This window comes from Salmo salar, chromosome 09, assembly GCF_965601325.2.
Source record: "Salmo salar chromosome 09, fSalSal1, whole genome shotgun sequence".
NCBI classification, from domain to species: Eukaryota; Metazoa; Chordata; class Actinopteri; order Salmoniformes; family Salmonidae; genus Salmo; species Salmo salar.
Window position 1 is genome coordinate 6,865,221 of NC_138299.1, and position 22,333 is coordinate 6,887,553.

Genomic DNA, 22,333 nt, shown 5'->3' on the forward strand with positions numbered 1-22,333 from the left:
AGCTACAGTACCAGTCAAAAGTTTAGACACACCTACTCATTTTTCTTTATTTTTACTATTTTCTACATTGTAGAATAATAGTGAAGACATCAAAACTATGAAATAAAACATATGGAATCATATAATACTTTTTTTTTTTTAAACAAATCAAAATATATTTTATATTTTAGATTCTTCAAAGAAGCCGCCTTTTGCCTTGGATGACAGTTTTGCACACTCTTGGCATTCTCTCAGCCAGCTTCACCTGGAATGCTTTTCCAACAGTCTTGAAGCAGTTCCCTCATATGCTGAGCACTTGTTGGCTGCTTTTCCTTCACTCTGTGGTCCAACTCATCCCATTTTGCCCTGTTAATCAAAAGTTTTTGAAAATCTTGTCAATAATCAACTGACTGACTTTATTGATGTCTATAGTATTCTCTCTGGTATGCAATCTGGTTTCCGCTCAGGTTATGGATGTGTCACTGCAACCTTAAAGGTCCTCAATGATGTCACCATTACCCTTGATTCTAAGCAATGTTGTGCTGCTATTTTTATTGACTTGGCCAAAGCTTTTGATATGGTAGACCATTCCATTCCTGTGGGCCGGCTAAGGAGTATTGATGTCTCTGAGGGGTCTTTGGCCTGGTTTGCTAACTACCTCTCTCAAAAAGTGCAGTGTATAAAGTCAGAACATCTGCTGTCTCAGCCACTACCTGTCACCAAGGGTGTACCCCAAGGCTCAATCCTAGGTCCCACGCTCTTCTCAATTTAGATCAACAACAACATTTATATGCAGATGATACAGTCTTATACTCAACTTGCCCCTACCTGGATTTTGTGTTAACCTGTTGAGGACAGACGTTCCGCTAGCGGAACCCTGTTCTGCCTGCGGAACCCCTAGCCAACAGCCAATGGCATCGCACGGCGCAAAATACAAAACCAACTAAAATACCACAATTCAATTTTCACAAACAATCAACTATTTTACAACATTTTAAAGAGAAGATTCTCGGTAATCTAACCACATTGTCCGATTTCAAAGGCTTTACAGCGAAAGCAAACATTAGATTATGTTAGGAGAGTACATAGACACAAATAATCACACAGCCATTTTCCAAGCAAGCGTATATGTCACATAAACCCAAACCACAGCTAAATGCAGCACTAACCTTTGATGATCTTCATCAGATGACACTCCTAGGACATTATGTTATACAATACATGCATGTTTTGTTCAATCAAGTTCATATTTATATCAAAAACCAGCTTTTTACATTAGCATGTGATGTTCAGAACTAGGATACCCACCAAAAACCTCCGGTGAATTTATTTAATTACTCATGATAAACGTTGACAAAATACATAACAATTATGTTAACAATTATAGATACCGAACTCCTTTATGCAATCGCTATGTCCGATTTTAAAATAGCTTTTCGGCGAAAGCACATTTTGCAATATTCTGAGTACATAGCTCGGCCATCACGGCTAGCTATTTTGACATCCGCCAACTTGGGGGGTCACCTAAACGCAGAATTACTATTAGAAAAATTTGATTACATTTGCTGTTCTTCATCAGAATGCACTCCCAGGACTTCTCCTTCAACAACAAATGTTGTTTTGGTTCCAAATAATCCATAGTTATATCCAAATACCTCAGTTTTGCTTGTGCGTTCAGGTCACTATCCGAAGGGTAACGCGCGAGCGCATTTCGTGACAAAAAATGTGTAAATATTTCATTACCGTACTTTGAAGCATGTCAAACACTGTTTAACACTGCTCAACCCATTCAAGTGACGCACCCCTCCTAGGGACGGCATGGAAGAGCACCAGTAATCCAGTGACTGAGGCCCTGTAATAGGGTTTGAGGCAGAGAATCCCAGTGGGAGAGAGGGGAACCGGCCAGGCAGAGACAGCAAGAGTGGTTTGTTGCTCCAGTGCCTTTTTTAATCAAGAAATAACAATTCAAGTAAATATATTAGAGTGACAATATAAATATGTGGTGTGGATAAAACAGAAAATAATTTGGAAAATAAAATGGTATATACATTAGCAGAAATACAGTATTCGGAAAGTATTCAGACCCCTTATTCTAAAATGTATTAAATCGTTTTTTCCCCCCATCAATCTACACACAATATCCCATAATGTCAAAGCAGAAACATTTCTTATTTTTTTGCAAAGTTACAAAACCAAAAAAAATGAAATGTGACATTCACATTAGTATTCCAAACCTTTACTCAGGACTTTGTTGAAGCACATTTGGAAGTGTTTACAGCCTCGAGTCTTCTTGGGTATGACGTTACAAGCTTGGAACACCTGTATTGGGGGAGTTTCTCCCATTCTTCTCTGCAGATCCTCTCAAGCTCTGTCAGGTTGGATGGGGAGTGTTGCTGCACAGCTATTTTCAGGTCTCTCCAGATATGTTCAATCGGGTTCAAGTCCGGGCTCTGGGTGGGCCACTCAAGGACATTCAGAGACCTGTCCTGAAGCCACTCCTGGCCTTCTGGCTGTGTGGTTAGGGTCATTGTCCTGTTGGAAGGTGAACCTTCACCCCGGTCTGAGGTCCTGAGCGCTCTGGAGTAGGTTTTCATCAAGGATCCCTCTTTGCTCCATTCATCTTTCCCTTTATCCTGACTAGTCTCCCAGTCACTGCTGCTGAAAGACATCCCCACAGCATGATGCTGCCTCCACCATGCTTCACTATAGGGATGGTGCCAGGTTTCCTCCAGACGTGACACTTGGCAATAAGGCTAAAGAGTTCAATCTTGGTTTCATCAGACCAGAGAATGTTGTTTCTCATGGTCTGAGGGTCCTTTAGGTGCCTTTTGGCAAACTCCAAGCGGGCTGTCATGTGCCTTTTACTGAGGAATGGCTTCCGTCTGGCCACTCTACCATAAAGGCCTGATTGGTGGAGTGCTTCAGAGATGGTTGTCCTTCTGGAAGTTTCTGCCGTCTCCGCAGAGGAACTCTAGAGCTCTGTCAGAGTTACCATCAGGTTCTTTGTCACCTGACCAAGGCCCTTCTCCCCCAATTGCTCAGTTTGGCCGGGCGGCCAGCTCTAGGAAGAGTCTTGGTGGTTCCAAACTTCTTCCATTTAAGAATGATGGAGGCCACTGTGTTCTTTGGGACCTTCAATGCTGCAGAAACGTTTTGGTACCCTTCCCCTGATTTGTGCCTCAACACATTCCTGTCTTGGAGCTCTACGGACAATTCCTTCAACCTCGTGGCTTGATTTTTGCTCTGACTTGCACTGTCAACGGTGGGACCTTATATAGACAGCTGTGCTCCTTTCCAAATCATGTCCAAACAATTGAATTTACCACAGGTGGACTCCAATGAAGTTGTAGATTCATCTCAAGGATGATCAATGGAAACAGGATGCACCTGAGCTCAATTTTGAGTTTTATAGCAAAGGATCTGAATACTGCCAATTTGTCTTAACTTTTTCTTTGTCATTATGGGGTATTGTGTGTAGATTGATGAGGAAATTTAAAAAATTGATTTTAGAATATGGCTGTAATGTAACAGAATGTGGAAAAAGTGAAGGGGTCTGAATACTTTCCGAATCCACTGTTTTAGGATGAGCTATGTCATAGAATACAGTATATTCTTACACTGTAAGTAATCAACAATATATAAACAGAATATAATCTGACCAGCGTTCACTGACTCTAAATACGTGGGGCATTAGTTTCAAGGTGCAGGGCTGAGTACTGGGCAGGTAGCCGGCTAGAGATGTCTGTTCAACAGTCTGATGGCCTGGTGATAGAAGCTGTTTCTCAGTCACTCGATCCCTGCTCTGACTCACCAGTAACATCTCTGCCTGCTACATGGTAGCAGAGTGAACAGAACATGGCTTGGGTGGCTGAGGTCGTTAATTCTCTTCCTTTGACGTGTGCTGTAAATGTCCTGGCAGGCAGCGTGCCCCTGGTGATGCGTTGGGCTGACCGCACCACCCTCTGGAGAGCCATGCTTAAATTCTGAAGCCGCCTGAGGTTGAAGAGGCGCTGTTGTGCCTTCTTCACCACGGTGTCGGTGTGGTGGGTCCATTTCAGGTCGTCAGTGATGTGCACTCCGCTTTTGACACACCACTGCAGCCACGTCGATGTGGATGGTGGCTTTCTCCCTCTTCTGTGTCCTATAGTCCACAGTCAGCTCCTTTGGTTGTTTCTTTACATTGAAGGAGAGGTGATTTTCCTGGCACCACTCCACCAGGGCTTTAGCCTTCTCCCTGTAGGCTGTCTCATCGTTGTTGATAATCAGGCGGTTTATTTCACCAACAAACTTGATGATTGAGTTGGAGTCATGCATAGCCATGCAGTCATGGGTGAACAGGGAGTACAGGAGGAGGCTGAGCACACACCCCTGTGGGGCCCCTGTGTTGAGGATCAGCGTAGCGGAGATGTTGTTGCCTAACCTCACCAGCTGGGGTCGGCCCATCAGGAAGTCTAGGACCCAGGGCCCTGAGATTATTGACGAGCTTGGAGGGCTCTATGGTGTTGAAAGCAGAGCTGTAGTCGATGAACAGCATTCTCACATAGGTATCCCTTGTCCAGGTGAGATAGGGTGGTGTGCAGTGCAAAGGCGATTGCGATAGTCATGTAGTCATGTAGTTCAGTTACCATAGCTTGCTTGGGTACAGGAACAATGGTGGACATCTTGAAGCAAGTGGGGGATAGGGAGGGGTTGAATATGCCCGTAAACACTCCAACCAACTGGTCTGCGAATGCTCTGAGGACATGGCTTTGGATACCGTCTGGGACGGCAGCCTTGAGAGGGTTAACACTCTTGAAAGTTCTACTCACATTGGCTACAGAGATTGTGCGCCCACAGTCCTCGTGAGCAGCAGGGGCCCCAGAAGGTGGCGCTGTGTTGTTTTCCTCGAAGCGGGTGAAGATGGTGTTAAGTTTGTCTGGGAGTGAGGCTTCGGTGTCCACGACCCGGCTGGTTTTCCCTTTATAATCCATGATCGTCTGAAGTCCCTGCCACATGCATCTCGTGTCTGAGCCATTGAGTTACGACTCCACTATGTCCCCATAAAGTATTTTTGCTTCTTTGATTGATTTACGCATCTCATAGCTGATCTATTTGTACTTGTTCATGTTCACAGTCACCTTACCTTGGTTAAATGTGATGACAAACTTCTGATAAAGTGGTACACACATCGGCAATTTCTACGGATGCCTCGGAGCTCAAGTATCAAATGTAACATCACTATGTGTATGTTGGAGGATATGGTATGTTTGTATACCCACTCACTAGTTCACGCATGCTTGCACCTGCAACCAATATATTGACCAAGGAGGGGTTCAGACTACAAACCTTCCTTCCCTAATCCCAAACCAAATTGGTTTAAGATGTATGGGGGCATTGTAATGAGACATTGATTGCCTTTAAAACCAGGGATGTGCGGTGTATATACAGTCTTATGTCTAATGAACCATCTTTCAAACAAAGGGGCAGAGTTTGGGGCCTAATCAGTGTCATCGCCTGTGAGCAGTTTGTTGACGGCCCATTAATCTCCACTGACAGATCTCGTCCTGGATTACGACCATGACCGTCTGTTCATCCATAGCATTGATTGCGGAGCTTTGCATAGCATTGTCTCTTCCACTGTTGTCTGCTTTGCCAAAGTCTAGAGTTTATTCTGGACTTTTCTGGATTCTTGCCAGAGTCTATTCTGGAATGTTCTCTTTGAGTAACATTGATAATATTCTTTACCTCTACCTTCTATAGATTTTACCGATGACTAGTGTAGAAAGCTTTAGCAGGTATGTGAGGTTCCATTTACACAAGAATGCCGTCTTTATGCAAGAATGGGCACCTAGCATCAAATCCATAGCTTTGCTCACATTGTAGCATCATAATCATTGCATACTGTTGCTTACCTCGTTGTGTCCTTACCCATGCATACCAACGCTAGCATCCACATCATAAGCACAAATGTTAAACTATGCTATCAAATACCACAATAGCCACAGAATCCCCACCGATGCTGCCCTCATCTAAAATGGCCTAAAACATGCTACTGTTCATAGGGTTGCACAGGAGAGTATTCTTTCCACAGTGAGTTGGAAACTAATCAGGAATCTGCTCATTGTTCCCCAAATTAGGCTAATTAATCTGTACTTAGCACAGTCCCCTGATGCCATGCTGGCCGACCTTGGAGTGATTTCCAGAAGCACTCCGAGGTCGAACAGAGGGTCATTTCCATGTGGGTATTTTAAGTGTGTTTATGTGTGTACCTTTCATTCGGAAGTGCTTGTGTGTATGTGCCTTTCATAGAAGTGATGTGCAGCTATGCAGGCTGGTAAATAAACAACGACGGGACCTTGTTAAATGGTACATTTGAAGAGATGCCTTTTACAATTCAAACTCTGAGCAGCAATGTGATTTGAATTAAGCTCCCAATGTATTAAATTAGAATGAAACTTGACTATGTATCATTATGCCAAACAGAGCCATAAGAGGATTAATCGATTGGTAATCATTTTTCAATGTGTATTTGTCCATATATAGACACACCATATGTGTTTAAATAAAATCAACTAAATTGTCACGACAGTGACGGATGGTGGCGCCCCTCCTCGGCCGGGCGGAGCTCGGCGGTCGTCGTCGCCGGCCTACTAGCTACCATCAATCCCTTTTTGTTTCACTTTCTGTTGGTTAGGTCTAGGTAGGCACGCACCTGTTTTGGGTTAGTCATTAGTAGGGAGGGGTTATTTAGTTTAGCGTAGGATGTCTGTGTTTGTGCGTGATTGTGTTTCTTGTCTGGGTTTTTGTGCTATAGGAACGTGTACTGGTTTTTTCCTCTGCCTGTGGTTTGTTTTCATTGTGTACACCACCGCAGAATAATTTAAGGGCTGCGCCCCTATATTTTTGGCGACCACATCCAGTTTTCTTGAATAAAGAAGTGTGGTCAAGAACTCTCTGTCTCCTGCGCCTGACTCTACCTCTCCTGTTGTTTTTTCGAGCCAGCCCGTGACAGAAATCACGCACCAAAACTTGATGGAGTCAACAGGAGCTTCAGCGCCAGCCCTGTCCATGGAGGAAACAGTCGACCAACACTCCACCCTGCTCCACCGTCTGGGGAACGCCATGGATCAGGTGTTGGCGCACATGGAGAGCTGGGACCGACGCGCTCTCGGCCCCCTGAACGCGGCAGGTCAACAGCCTGCGCCCCCACCAGCACCCACAGCACCCAGTACCAGTGGGGTGAAACTCGCTCCCCCCAGGGAGTATGATGGGACGGCCGCTGGGTGTAAGGGCTTCTTACTCCAGTTGGAGTTATACCTGGCGACCGTTCGTCCCTCTCCCTCGGGGGAGGAGAGCGTCAGCGTCCTCGTCTCCTGTCTCACGGGTAAGGCCCTGGAATGGGCAAACGCCGTGTGGGACAGTCCGGACTCAGCCAGGGACAACTACCCAGAGTTCACCCGCCGCTTTCGGGCAGTATTCGATCATCCCCGGAGGGGAGAGCGGCGGGTGAGCGGCTGTTTCACCTGAGGCAGGAGACGAGGAGCGCGCAGGATTTTGCTCTCGAGTTCCGGACCCTGGCCGCGGGAGCAGGGTGGAATGAGAGGGCCCTTATAGATCACTACCGTTGTAGTTTGAGGGAGGACGTCCGCCGGGAATTAGCCTGTCGGGACACGACCAACACACTCGACCAACTGGTGGATCTGTCCATCCGACTGGACAATCTGCTGGCCGCCCGCGGACGTCCGACCCGGGCCCTGCTCATTCCACCCTCCAGCCCTCCTGCTCCCACGCCAATGGAGATAGGGGGGGCAGCAGCCAGGAAGACTGGAGGGGGAGTTCGCTCCTGCACCTCATGTGGTCGCAGAGGGCACACTGTGGACCGGTGCTGGGGAGACTCACCTAGGAGTCCAGAAGGCAGGCAGAGCGCTCCTTTGACACCTCAGGTGAGTCAGCACCAGCCTCACCCAGAGCCCCCTGTCCGTCACATGTATGTGTCAGTGTCTTTTCCTTGTTTCTCCCCTCACTCCCGGTTTAAGGCGCTAGTCGATTCAGGCGCGGCGGGGAGTTTTATGGACCGTGGGGTCGCGGCTAAGTTAGGGATTCCCCTGGTCCAGTTGGACCAACCCTTCCCCGTGCACGCCCTAGACAGTCGACCACTAGGGTCAGGGCTGGTCAGGGAGGTCACTGTGCTACTGGTCATGGTAATGTGGGGGGGTCATGAGGAGCGGATTAGTCTTTTCCTCATTGATTCCCCAGCGTTTCCAGTGGTTCTAGGGATTCCCTGGCTAGCCACTCACAACCCTAAGATTTCGTGGGGACAGAGGGCTCTTAAGGGGTGGTCAAATGAGTGCTCGGGCAGGTGCATAGGACTTTCCATCGGTGCGACTACGGTGGAGAGTCCAGACCAAGTCTCCACTGTGCACATTCCCTCAGAGTATGCCGATTTGGCTATCGCCTTCAGTAAAACGAAGGCGACCCAATTACCACCTCATCGACAAGGAGACTGTGAGATAAACCTCCAGGTGGGCGCTGCACTTCCTCGTAGTCACGTTTATCCCCTGTCTCAGGAGGAAACAGCGGCTATGGAAACATACGTCACTGAGTCTTTGAGGCAGGGATACATTCGGCCATCTAACTCACCCGTCTCCTCGAGCTTCTTTTTTGTGAAGAAGAAGGAGGGAGGTCTGCGCCCGTGCATTGACTATAGAGGTCTAAATGCCATCACAGTGGGTTTCAGTTACCCACTACCTCACATCGCCTCGGCGATGGAGTCATTTCACGGGGCGCACTTCTTCACGAAATTGGATCTTAGGAGTGCATATAATCTGGTGCGTATCCGAGGAGGGAACGAGTGGAAAACTGTATTTAGTACCACATCTGGCCATTATGAGTACCTCGTCATGCCGTATGGGTTAAAGAATGCTCCCGCAGTCTTCCAATCCTTTGTGGACGAGATTCTTCGGGACCTGCTCGGTCAGGGTGTAGTGGTGTACATCGATGACATTCTGGTCTACTCCGCTACACGCGCCGAGCATGTGTCTCTGGTGCGTAAAGTGCTTGGGCGACTGGTGGAGCATGACCTATACGTCAAGGCTGAGAAATGTGAGTTTTCCAAACCAGCCGTCTCTTTCTTGGGGTATTGCATTTCCTCATCAGGGGTAGTGATGGAATGTGACCGCATCTCAGCCGTGCGTAATTGGCCGACTCCCACCACGGTGAAGGAGGTGCAGCGGTTTTTGGGATTTGCCAATTACTACCGGAGGTTTATCTGGGGCTTTGGGCAGGTGGCGGCTCCCATTACCTCACTGATGAAGGGGGGCCTGGTGCTTTTGTGGTGGTCCGCGGAGGCGGACAGGGCCTTTAGTCGTCTGAAGGTTTTGTTCACCGACGCTCCGGTGCTGGCGCACCCGGACCCCTCTTTGCCCTTCATAGTGGAGGTGGACGCGTCCGAGGCTGGGGTAGGAGCCGTGCTGTCCCAGCGCTCGGGCGCCCCCCCCAAGCTCCGCCCCTGCGCCTTCTTCTCTAGGAAGTTGAGTCCGGCGGAGCGTAACTATGATGTGGGGGACAGGGAGCTGTTGGCTGTGGTCAGAGCCCTGAAGGTGTGGAGACATTGGCTTGAGGGGGCGCGTCACCCTCTTCTCATCTGGACTGACCACCGCAATCTGGAGTACATCCGGGCGGCGAGGAGACTGAACCCGCGTCAAGCCAGGTGGGCGATGTTCTTTACGAGATTTCGGTTTAACATCTCGTATATCCCAGGTTCCTGGAACACTAAGGCCGATGCACTGTCTCGTCTCCATGACGCCGAGGAACGGTCCACCGATCCAACGCCCATACTTCCAGCCTCCTGCCTGGTGGCACCGGTGGTCTGGGAGGTGGACGCGGACATCGAGCGGGCGTTACGGACGGAGCCTACTCCTCCGCAGTGTCCAGTGGGTCGTAAGTACGTTCCGCTCGGTGTTCGCGATCGTCTTATTCGGTGGGCTCACACGCTTCCCTCCTCGGGTCACCCAGGGGTTGAGCGGACAGTGTGTGGGCTTAGTGGGAGATACTGGTGGCCCACCTTGGTGAGGGACGTGAGGCACTATGTCTCCTCCTGTTCAGTGTGCGCTCAGAGTAAGGCTCCCAGGCACCTGCCTAGAGGGAAATTACAACCCCTCCCGGTTCCACAACGACCATGGTCCCACCTGGCGGTGGATTTCCTGACCGATCTCCCGCCGTCTCAGGGCAACACTACGATCCTGGTCGTTGTGGACCGGTTCTCTAAGTCCTGCCGTCTGCTTCCGTTACCCGGTCTTCCTACAGCCCTGCAGACCGCGGAAGCCTTATTCACCCACATCTTCCGGCGCTACGGGGTGCCCTAGGATATCGTCTCAGATCGAGGCCCCCAGTTCACGTCCCGAGTGTGGCGGGCGTTTATGGAGCGACTGGGGGTTTCGGTCAGTTTGACCTCGGGGTTTCACCCCGAAAGTAATGGGCAGGTAGAAAGGGTAAACCAGGAGGTGGGCAGGTTTCTGCGGTCCTACTGCCAGGACCGGCCAGGGGAGTGGGCAAGGTTCGTGCCATGGGCCGAAATGGCTCAGAACTCTTTGCGCCACTCCTCCACCAACATGTCACCATTCCAATGTGTGTTTGGTTATCAGCCGGTCCTGGGGCCATGGCATCAGAGCCAGACGGAGGCCCCTGCGGTGGAGGAATGGGTTCAGCGCTCAAGGGAGACCTGGGACGCTGTGCAGGAATCCCTGGAACGAGCCAGGGAGCGACAAAAAGCGAGCGCTGACCGGCACCGCAGCGAGGCCCCCGTGTTCACCCCAGGGGAGAGAGTCTGGCTCTCGACCCGGAACCTGCCCCTCCGCCTGCCCTGCCGGAAGCTGGGTCCGCGGTTTGTGGGGCCATTTAAAGTCCTGAGGAGAATAAACGAGGTGTGTTACAGATTACAACTTCCTTCTTATTATCGTATTAACCCCTCGTTTCATGTGTCTCTCCTCAGGCCGGTGGTAGCTGGTCCGCTGCAGGAAAATGAGGTACGGGAGGTCCCTCCACCCCCCCTGGACATCGGGGGGCCCCCGGCGTACACAGTCCGGTCCATCTTGGACTCCAGACGCCGGGCGAGGGGCCTGCAGTACCTCGTGGACTGGGAGGGGTACGGCCCGGAGGAGAGGTGCTGGGTACCGGTGGAGTACATACTGGACCCAGCGCTCATCCGGGAGTTCCACAGCCTCCATCCGGATCGCCCTGCGCCTCGCCCTCCGGGGCGTCCTCGAGGCCGGCGTCGGCGCGCTCGGGAGCCGCGCGTCAGGGGGGGAGTACTGTCACGACAGTGACGGATGGTGGCGCCCCTCCTCGGCCGGCCGGAGCTCAGCGGTCATCGTCGCCGGCCTACTAGCTACCATCGATCCCTTTTTGTTTCACTTTCTGTTGGTGAGGTCTAGGTAGGCACGCACCTGTTTTGGGTTAGTCATTAGTAGGGAGGGGTTATTTAGTTTAGCGTAGGATGTCTGTGTTTGTGCGTGATTGTGTTTCTTGTCCGGGTTTTTGTGCTATAGGAACGTGTACTGTTTTTTTCCTCTGCCTGTGGTTTGTTTTCATTGTGTACACCACCGCAGAATAATTTAAGGGCTGCGCCCCTATATTTTTGGCGACCACATCCAGTTTTCTTGAATAAAGAAGTGTGGTCAAGAACTCTCTGTCTCCTGCGCCTGACTCTACCTCTCCTGTTGTTTTTTCGAGCCAGCCCGTGACATAAATGCACTGAGCTTGTCTGATGCATAACTCAAGAGGGAGCCAGAGATCAGGATAACCAGAAGAAAAAAACCCGAACCGACCATCCTCCACCCGCTCCTGCTGTCCTTCACAGATTTTGCCATTATGTTCCTGATGTTGCCGGTAATCGGCTACATCAGGGGTTGGCAACCTTTTTCCTGTGGAATGCCAATTTATATTACAATTTCTACCGAGCTGTGTGCCAGTTATAGTTTTCATTTACGCATTTTCATGGAACAGTTTAATTTCATTTATAATAACATCTCAAAATCATTGTCATGTGGTTAATCTAAATGAAAATGATAGAAATCTAAAAGTAACTTCTATTGCCAATGTCAACTATGTAAAAATAGCCTACATAAAGCCAACAAATAAAAACATTGTAGCCTGCAGGTAGAAAATATCCCGATACAAATAAATATCCTATAAATCACATTGGCTGCGCATGGCCTGTCTGCAATTAACTTGAAACATAGTATCAACTGGGTCCGCCCTAAAGCTTACACTAAGAAACTGAGAAGCTCCACAGCTCATTATTTGTGGCGAGTTAAGACAATCAGAAATACTATCAAATTCCCAAATGTGCACATTTATTTGCCTACATTTGAACGAAGGCCATGAAGCCTAGGTCTGCTTTTATGCATAATCAGGTGCGCGCCCTTACTTACGAGACATTAACAGGAGCGCTCCAAAGAAAAAACAGTTAATAAATTGACAAAACTTCGAAACGAAATGAAATAAACCAAAACTTCTTTCTCACGTGTAGCATAAGATGTGCACTCCGCAAACAACGTCTCCACTCCGAAAATGTGAAGGTTAAAAGACTGTTGATTTTGTCCAGGTGTGAAGGGAGTCTGGAGTGCGATAGAGATTGCATCATCTGTGGATCTGTTGGGGCAGTATGCAAATTGGAGTGAGTCTAGGGTTTCTGGGATAATGGTGTTGATGTGAGCCATGACCAGCCTTTCAAAGCTCTTCATGGCTACAGATGTGATTGTTACGGGTTGATAGTCATTTAGGCAGGTTACCTTAGTGTTCTTGGGCACAGGGACTATGGTGGTCTGCTTGAAAGACGTTGGTATTACAGACTCAGACAGGTGCAGTAATCCATCTGGCCCTGCAGCCTTTTGAATGTTGACCTGTTTAGAGGTCTTACTCACATCGGCTACGGAGAGCATAATCACACAGTCGTCCGGAACAGCTGATGCTCTCATGCATACTTCAGTTTTACTTGCACTGAAGTGAGCATATAAGTAATTTAGTTTGTCTGGTAGGCTTGTGTCACTGGGCAGCGCTCGGCTGTGCTTCCCTTAGTAGTCTGTAATAGTTTGCAAACCTTACCACATCCGACGAGCGTCAGAGCCGGTGTAGTACGATTCGATCTTAGTCTTGTATTGACTCTTTGCCTGTTTGATAGTTTGTCGGAGGGCATAGCAGGATTTCTTATAAGCTTCCGAGTTAGAGTCCCACTCCTTGAAAGCGGCAGCTCTACCCTTTAGCTCAGTGCGGATGTTGCCTGTAATCCATGGCTTCTGTTTGGGGTATGTACATACGGTCACTATTCACTATGGGGATGACGTCATCTATGAACTTATTGATGAAGCCAGTGACTGATGTGGCTAAACTCCTCAATGCCATCTGAAGTATCCCGGAACATATTCCAGTTGGTGCTAGCATAACAGTCCTGTATCTTACCAATTGCTTCATCTAACCACTTTCTTATTGACCGAGTCACTGGTGCTTCCTGTTTTAGTTTATGTTTGATAATAGGAATCAGAAGGACATAATTATGGTCAGATTTGCCAAATGGCGGGTGAGGGAGAGCTTTGTACGCGTCTCTGTGTGTGGAGAAAGGTGGTCTATAGTTTTTTTCCCACTAGTTGCACATATAACATGCTGGTAGAAATGAGGTAAAACTGATTTGAGTTTTCTTGCATTAAAGTTCCCGGCCTCTATATGCGCCGCCTCTGGGTGAGCGTTTTCCTGTTTACTTATGGCCGTATACAGCTCATTGAGTGCTGTCCTAGTGCCAGCATCAGTTTGTGGAGGTACAGTGGTTCTTCCTTTAAAAGGTGCATCATACTGCAGCATACGTTGCTGGTTGTCGCAGAATTCTATGGCACGTTATTTATTTGTCAGCCATTGTTACCATTAATGCTAGTTAGTGCTAGTTTGACCACCAGAGGGCATCTTTGAGAAGCATTTGATAGCCTTCAATTTTGGCTGCACTGGAAAATAAAACAACTTTTTTGTAAGAACATAGTATATGGGATTGATTTTAAGAAATGTAGTTTCATTAATTTGATTAATATTATGGTGTTTCTGTTTGAATGGAATAGAAAATATGGCTCTGTATAACGTGACGGTTGGGAGTAGGCTACAGTACTACGAGCATAACATTTCCACACCCTAATTCCACACCCTAATCTAACCAATACACAAACGGAGATTCAGTGAAAATAAACATCTCATTGATTTATCAAGACCAGTCCCCATGCTTGTCTCAGAGCAGCGCAAAACGGTGCTGAAATAGTTGACCATCTGCAGGTAGGCTATTGCTTCAAGTCCTTTTGCTTCTAACTTCAATATGCTTTTTAAATAAATAAGACCTACAGCGCTTTTAACCTCTCTAGGGTCGGCGGGACGAAATCGTCCCACCTACTCAACAGCCAGTTGAATCCCGTGGCGCGTTATTCAAATACCTTAGAAATGCTATTACTTCAATTTCTCAAACATATGACTATTTTACACCATTTTAAAGACAAGACTCTCGTTAATCTAACCACACTGTCCGATTTCAAAAAGGCTTTACAACGAAAGCAAAACATTAGATTATGTCAGCAGAGTACCCAGCCAGAAATAATCAGACACCCATTTTTCAAGCTAGCATATAATGTCACATAAACCCAAACCACAGCTAAATGCAGCACTAACCTTTGATGATCTTCATCAGATGACAACCCTAGGACATTATGTTATACAATACATGCATGTTTTGTTCAATCAAGTTCATATTTATATCAAAAAGCAGCTTTTTACATTAGCATGTGACGTTCAGAACTAGCATACCCCCCGCAAACTTGCGGTGAATTTACTAAATTACACACGATAAACGTTCACAAAAAACAGAACAATTATTTAAAGAAATATAGATACAGAACTCCTCTATGCACTCGCTATGTCCAATTTTAAAATAGCTTTTCGGTGAAAGCACATTTTGCAATATTCTCAGTAGATAGCCCAGCCATCACGGCTAGCTATTTAGACACCCACCAAGTTTAGCACTCACCAAAATCAGATTTACTATAAGAAAAATGTTATTACCTTTGCTGTCTTCGTCAGAATGCACTAGCAGGACTTCTACTTCAATAACAAATGTTGGTTTGGTTCAAAATAATCCTTAGTTATATCCAAATATCTTCTGTTTTGTTCGTGCGTTCAAGACACTATCCGAATGGTAAAGAAGGGTGACGCGCACGACGCATTTCGTGACAAAAAAATTCTAAATATTCCATTACCGTACTTTGAAGCATGTCAACCGCTGTTTAAAATCAATTTTTATGCCATTTTTCTCGTAAAAAAGCGATAATATTCCGACCGGGAAAGCGTGTTTAGGTTCAAAGACGAAAGAAAATAAAACATGGGGTCGACTCGTGCACGCGCCTCAGCCCATTGTCCTCTGATAGAGCACTTACCAAAAGCGCTAATGTTTTTCAGCCAGTGGCTGGAATTACATCATTCAGCTTTTTCCCGCCTTCTGAGAGCCTATGGGAGCCGTAGGAAGTGTCACGTTACAGCAAAGATCCTCAGTCTTCAATAAACAGAGTCAAGAAGCTCAAGGAATGGTCAGAGAGGGCACTTCCTGTACAGAATCTTCTCAGGTTTTTGCCTGCCATATGAGTTCTGTTATACTCACAGACACCATTCAAACAGTTTTAGAAACTTTAGGGTGTTTTCTATCCAAAGCCAATAATTATATGCATATTCTAGTTTCTGGGCAGTAGTAATAACCAGATTAAATCGGTACGTTTTTTATCCGGCCGTGTAAATACTGCCCCCTACCCCCAACAGGTTAACAGCACAATACTCAACACTAGTGAGCCTCATGTCCGCCTACGGTAGGCCTACAGTGTATCAGATTTTATTTTTTCAATGATGTGACTCTCCGCCAATCATTTTATTTAGAGGATTGTAGGATTCTTAATTAATATCTAAGGGGCATTTTTCTTTAGGGCAAAACTGATCTGTGAGAATATCTAAGGGGCTTTTATATAATTCTAAATTAATTAATAATAATAACATTTACTGTCACGGGTGGCCAATAAGTAGTGATGGGTACTACGAACGGCTCTTTTTGATCACTTTAATAATGTCACTTTAATGTTTACATATCTTGCACACATCTCATATGTATATACTGTATTTTATACTATTCTACTATATCTTAGTCTATGCTGATCTATTGTTAGATATTGCTGCACTGTCGGAACTAGAAACACAAGCATTTCGCTACACCAGCAATAACATCTGCCAAACACGTGTCTGTGACGAATATTTGATTTGATCATTTTGGTGAAGGTCAGGAACCGAATCACATCGGCGAAAGAGCCGTTCAATAACTAGTGGGACGAGCGCCTCAATCTGGTCCATGCTGATTGTTTCAGTGCGTAAAAAAAAAAGGTTTGAAAAACGCATTTCACAATCTGACATGCTGGTAGCCTAACTTTTGGGCTTTACTTTGGAGATTTTGATGGTTCTAGGTTGATTTAGAAGCATTTTGAATGGATAGCCATTTGGGAGCTAAATGAGCCGGCTCTTTTATATGAACGGAGCCAAATAATCTGTCTCGGAGAAAAGAATCGGAATGCCCATAACTATCAATAAGATCTATCTGAAAGCCCCACCCCTAATAAGCCACGCCTCCTGAAAATAATAAGGTTAACATTTAAATAGATTGCTAGGTCAACACAGCATGAAAGTAAAAAATACCCAACTGATGGTTAAATTAGCCCATGTTTAGTCCACCTATTGAAAATAGAACAATCTTCCCATAAATCTTACAGGTATAATAATCCTCTTCAGAATGGCATGGCTCCCAAAGGTTTTGTATTTATTCTCGGTAATACCAACATCCCCACTGGAGACATTCTTTAAAAAGTATACTTGGCCATAACACACTTTATATGGACAAAATAAACCCTCATAGAATATTTTCTTTTCTTTTACATGTCCCTAAAGCTGATGTTGGTTTTAACCCTCCCTGTAACAGAGACGCTGCGAGTCGAGAAGCAGGTGCAGGCGGTGAATTTTATAACACAAGAAACAATACAAAACAAGAGTAGTGTCTGAACATGAAACACATAACCAATGCTGTATGGGGAATGGAACTAAGGGAGTGACAGATATAGAGGAGGTAATCAGTGAAATGAGTCCAGGTGTATCTCATAATGATGGTGCTAGCTGTGCGTAATGATGATTTTCAGAGCCAGTGATTAGTAAACCGGCTTCCGTCCAACGCCATAAAGGGGGAGCGGGAGTAGATGTGACAGTGACAGAGTGGGCTTGTCCAGACAGCGAAGGTGGAAATCACAGATGATGTTGGGATCCCGAATGTCCTCCACCAGATCCCAACACCGCTCCTCTGGACCGTACCCCTCCCAGTTCACCAGGTACTGAAGCCGACCCCCACGACGTCGGGAGTCCAGTAGGGATCTGACGGCATAAGCGGGACCTCCCTCGATGTCCATGGGAGGCGGAGGGGTGTCGTGGGGGACAGCCTCAGCAAGGGGACCAGGAACCACCAGGCTGAGAAGGGATACATGAAAGGAAGTTGAGATATGGTAGTCACTGGGGAGCTGTAATCTATATATCACCTCGTTGACCCTCCGGAGAACCTTGAACAGCCCCACAAACTGGGGGCTCAGCTTTTTGCAGGGCAGGCGGAGTGGGAGGTTCCTGATGGAGAGCCAGACGCGATCACCAGGATGGAACACGGGAGCCTCCCTTGCGGTGGCGATCCACCTGCAAGGCGATCCACCTGCTCTGATGGTGGACGGTGTGCTGGAGTCTCACGTGGGCGCCACGCCACACTTCTGTGCGCCTGAACCACTCATCCACCGCAGGAGCTTCGGTCTGGCCCGGGGTCCACGGAGCCAGGGCTGGCTGATAACCCAGAACACACTGGAGGGGAGTAAGCCCGGTGGAGGAGTGACGTAACGAATACTGGGCGCATTCCGCCCAGGGAAGGAATCGGGCCCACTCCCCCTGCCAGTCCTGGCAGTGGCTCCTCAGGAACCTCCCTAGCTCCTGGTTCACCCTCTCCACTTGCCCATTAGACTGAGGCCTATACCCAGAAGTATATATCCCATTGTCGGAGACAATGTCCTCCGGAAGGCGATAATGCCGGAAGACCTGCTGGAACAGTGCCTCAGTGACCTGGAGAGCAGAGAAATAAATAAAATGGCTGGATTTGGAGAATCTATCCACAACCACCAAAATGGTGGTGAAACCGTCAGAGGAGGGGAGATCAGTGACAAAATCAATGGATAGATGAGAGCAGGGATGCTGAGCCACGGGAAGGAGTTTCCCTGCTGGAGCGTGCCAGGAGGGATTTAGTTTGGGCAAACAGAACAGGAGTTAACCTCTATGGGCTAGGTGGGACGCTTGCGTCCCACCTACTCAACAGCCAGTTGAATCTTGTGGCGCGTTATTCAAATACCTTAGATATGATATTACTTAAATTTTTCAAAAATATGACTATTTTACACCATTTTAAAGATAAGACTCTCGTTAATCTAACCACACTGTCCGATTTCAAAAAGGCTTTACAACGAAAGCAAAACATTAGATTATGTCAGCAGAGTACCGAGACAGAAATAATCAGACACCCATTTTTCAAGCTAGCATATAATGTCACATAAACCCAAACCACAGCTAAATGTAGCACTAACCTTTGATGATCTTCATCAGATGACAACCCTAGGACATTATGTTATACAATACATGCATGTTTTGTTCAATCAAGTTCATATTTATATCAAAAACCAGCTTTTTACATTAGCATGTGACTAGCATGTGACTAGCATTCCCACCGAACACTGCCGGTGAATTTACTAAATTACTCACGATAAAAGTTCACAAAAAGCATAACAATTATTTTAAGAATTATAGATACAGAACTCCTCTATGCACTCGATATGTCCGATTTTAAAATAGCTTTTCGGTGAAAGCACATTTTGCAATATTCTCAGTAGATAGCCCGGCATCACAGGGCTAGCTATTTAGACACCCAGCAGGTTTAGCACTCATCAAAGTCAGATTTACTATAAGAAAAATGTTATTACCTTTGTTGTCTTCGTCAGAATGCACTCCCAGGACTTCTACTTCAATAACAAATGTTAGTTTGGTCCAAAATAATCCATCGTTATATCCAAACAGCGGCGTTTTGTTCGTGCGTTCTAGACACTATCCTAAAGGGTAAATAAGGGTGATGAGCATGGCGCAATTCGTGACAAAAGAATTCTAAATATTCCATTACCGTACTTCGAAGCATGTCAACCGCTGTTTAAAATCAATTTTTATGCCATTTTTCTCATAAAAAAGCGATAATATTCTGACCGGGAATCTGCGTTTAGATAAAGAGACAAAGGAAAAGAAAGCATTCGGTCGAAGCGGGCACGCGCCTAAGCCCATTGTACTCTGAGCGGTCACTTGCCAAAAGCGATAAAGTGTTTCAGCCAGAGCCTGCCTCGATATCGTTCAACTTTTTCCCGGGCTCTATGGAAGACGTAGGAAGTGTCACGTTATTGCACAGATCCTGAGTCTTCAATAAAAAGAGCCAAGATGAAAAACTACTTCTCAGACAGGCCACTTCCTGCTTGAAATCTTCTCAGGTTTTGGCCTGCCATAGGAGTTCTGTTATACTCACAGACACCATTCAAACAGTTTTAGAAACTTTAGGGTGTTTTCTATCCAAAGCCAATAATTATATGCATATTCTAGTTACTGGGCAGGAGTAGTAACCAGATTAAATCGGGTACGTTTTTTTATCCAGCCGTGTCAATACTGCCCCCTAGCCCTAACAGGTTAATGTGCGCCAAGGTGGGCCACCAATACTTTTCAGAGAGAGATTGAATAGTACGGGTGATCCCTGGATGTCCAGCGACGACAGCTATGTGCGCCCAGGTCAGCAGCCAATCCATTATCCCCGTGGGAACATAGATGCGCTCAGGAGGACAGGTAGTGGGTGCCTGGTGAATGTCCACATCTACATCCCAGACCATAGGGGCTACGACTCAAGAGGGGATGAGAAAGCAGGTGTTCCGGCATTCGGGTGACATGTCTGTGATTCTCATCCTTGTCCATGAGATGGTGGCGTTGGAGCCATGCGAGGCAGAGGATGATCTTGTGAGCTGGTGCACTAATGATGAAAAGGGAATGTTGTCCTGATTTAAAGGATGAGTGGTGTGGTGATGTGTGTGATGGTTCCGGATCCTAGTGGCCGATTTTCAAGGGCTTTAATGTTTCTGCATCAATTTTCTACTATATTATTGACTGTATGTTTGTTTTACTCCATGTGTAACTCTGTGTTGTTGTATGTGTCAAACTGCTTGCTTTATCTTGGCCAGGTCGCAATTGTAAATGAGAACTTGTTCTCAACTTGCCTACCTGGTTAAATAAAGGTGAAATAAAAAAATAAATAAAAAAAACAGGGGCCCCACAAGGGTGCGTGCTCAGCCCACCCCTGTACTCCCTGTTCACCCATGACTGGATGGCCACGCACGCCTCCAACTCAATCATCAAGTTTGCAGACGACACAACAGAAGTAGGCCCGATTACCAATAATGACAATACAGCCTACAGGGAGGAGGTGAGGACCCTGGCGGAGTGGTGCCTGGAAATTAACCTTTACCTCAACAAAATTAATGAACTGATCATGGACTTCAGGAAACAGCAGAGAGAGCATGCCCCCATCCACATAGACAGGGCCGCAGTGTAGAAGGTGAAAAGCTTCAAGGTCCTTGGCATATACATCACTGACAACCTGAAATGGTTCACCCACAAAGACAGTGCCTCTTCAACTTCAAGAGGCTGAAGAAATTCGACTTGGCACCTAAGACCCTCACAAACTTTTACAGATGCACCATCGGGCTGTATCACCGCTTGGTATGGCAAGTGCACCGCCCGCAACTGCAGGGCTCTTCAGAGGGTGATGCGGTCTGCCTAACGGGAAGGCCAAAAAGATCATCAGGCACATCAACCGAGTGACAGCCTGTTCACCCCACTATCATCTAGAAGGCGAGGTCAGCACAGGTGCATCAAAGCTGGGCCCGAGAGACTGAAAAACAGCTTCTATCTCAAGACCATCAGACTGTTAAATAGCCATCCCTAGCTTAGTCACTGTCACTAGCCGGCTACCACCCGGTTACTCAACCCTGCACCTAAGAGGCTGCTGCCCTATGTACATAGATATGGAATCACTGGTCACGTTAATAATGTTTACATACATTACTCATTTATTAATATGTATATAGTCAATGCCATCCTGTTCAACTATTGCTGTATATATATTATTCTATCCTACGTATTCTACAGATATACTAAATATACCATCCATATACTGTCCATAATGTCTATACATCCCATCACATATATATATATATATATATATATATATACGTATATTTATACTCCGGACTCCGACATTGCTCGTCCAAATATGTATGTATTTCTAAATTCCCTTCTTTTACTTTTAGACCTGTGTGTATTGTTGTGAGTTGTTAGATATTACTGCACTGCTGGAGCTAGGAACACAAGCGTTTCGGTACACTCGCAATAAAATCTGATAAATATGTGTATGCGACCAATAACATTTTATTTGATTTACCAGTCCCCCAGCCCCTGCCTTAACACCAATTCCCCTGCTTGTCAGCCAGGAGGGTATGGATTGCTATTGGTTGGCTCCATGGACAGGCTCCGCGGGGACTGTAAGAAACAGCCTGTGACAGCGAGGGTGTCGTCTGCTTCCTAAATTTGCTATCGCATCTCGCTGAGTGGGCGTTTCTCACCTGGTTACATCTGCCGTCATTATAGGGTGGTGAAGCAAGGGAACTCTGGCCACCACACCACACAAATGCAGTGTTATGTCTTGTAAAGGTTTTGAATTAGGACACCCCTCCCACTAAACAAGGGCCTCTCGTAGAGAAGGGCCTAGCCCTGCTGTCCACACAACAGGGGTTGAAACTTTGTTTAGCCCTCCAGCAGCACCCTTCTGGAAGAAAATCCATGTCATCTCATCATCAGTCATTGACGTAAGCTTAGTGTGACTGGTCCAGCTGGGTTTGAACCTGTTTCTCCATGATCACCACAAGACTGTGCTAGCCCCCTGCCTGATCTACAGCTCTTTTTCTGTCTTAACTCACTTCAATTGATTTACTTGCCCCTAGCATTGTGGCCTTCCTTGATACACATCTCTTTTGACTCGTAGCACCACATGGCTGTATCCTTATTCGAATGTGCTTTGCATCTTAATAACACAGAAGCTGTGGCACTTAACTTAGCATAACCCTTCACTGAACATTGCCCTGAACCCACTTAACATGATGTGATCGCT

General features: G+C 46.6%; 1 protein-coding gene across 1 annotated transcript in view; it reads left to right on the forward strand.

Moving 5' to 3' along the window:
- LOC106610595 (MAM domain-containing glycosylphosphatidylinositol anchor protein 1) overlaps positions 1-22,333 on the forward strand; it is a 357,350-nt gene that overhangs the window by 103,028 nt on the left and 231,989 nt on the right. The gene's annotated exons all lie outside the window — the stretch shown is intronic.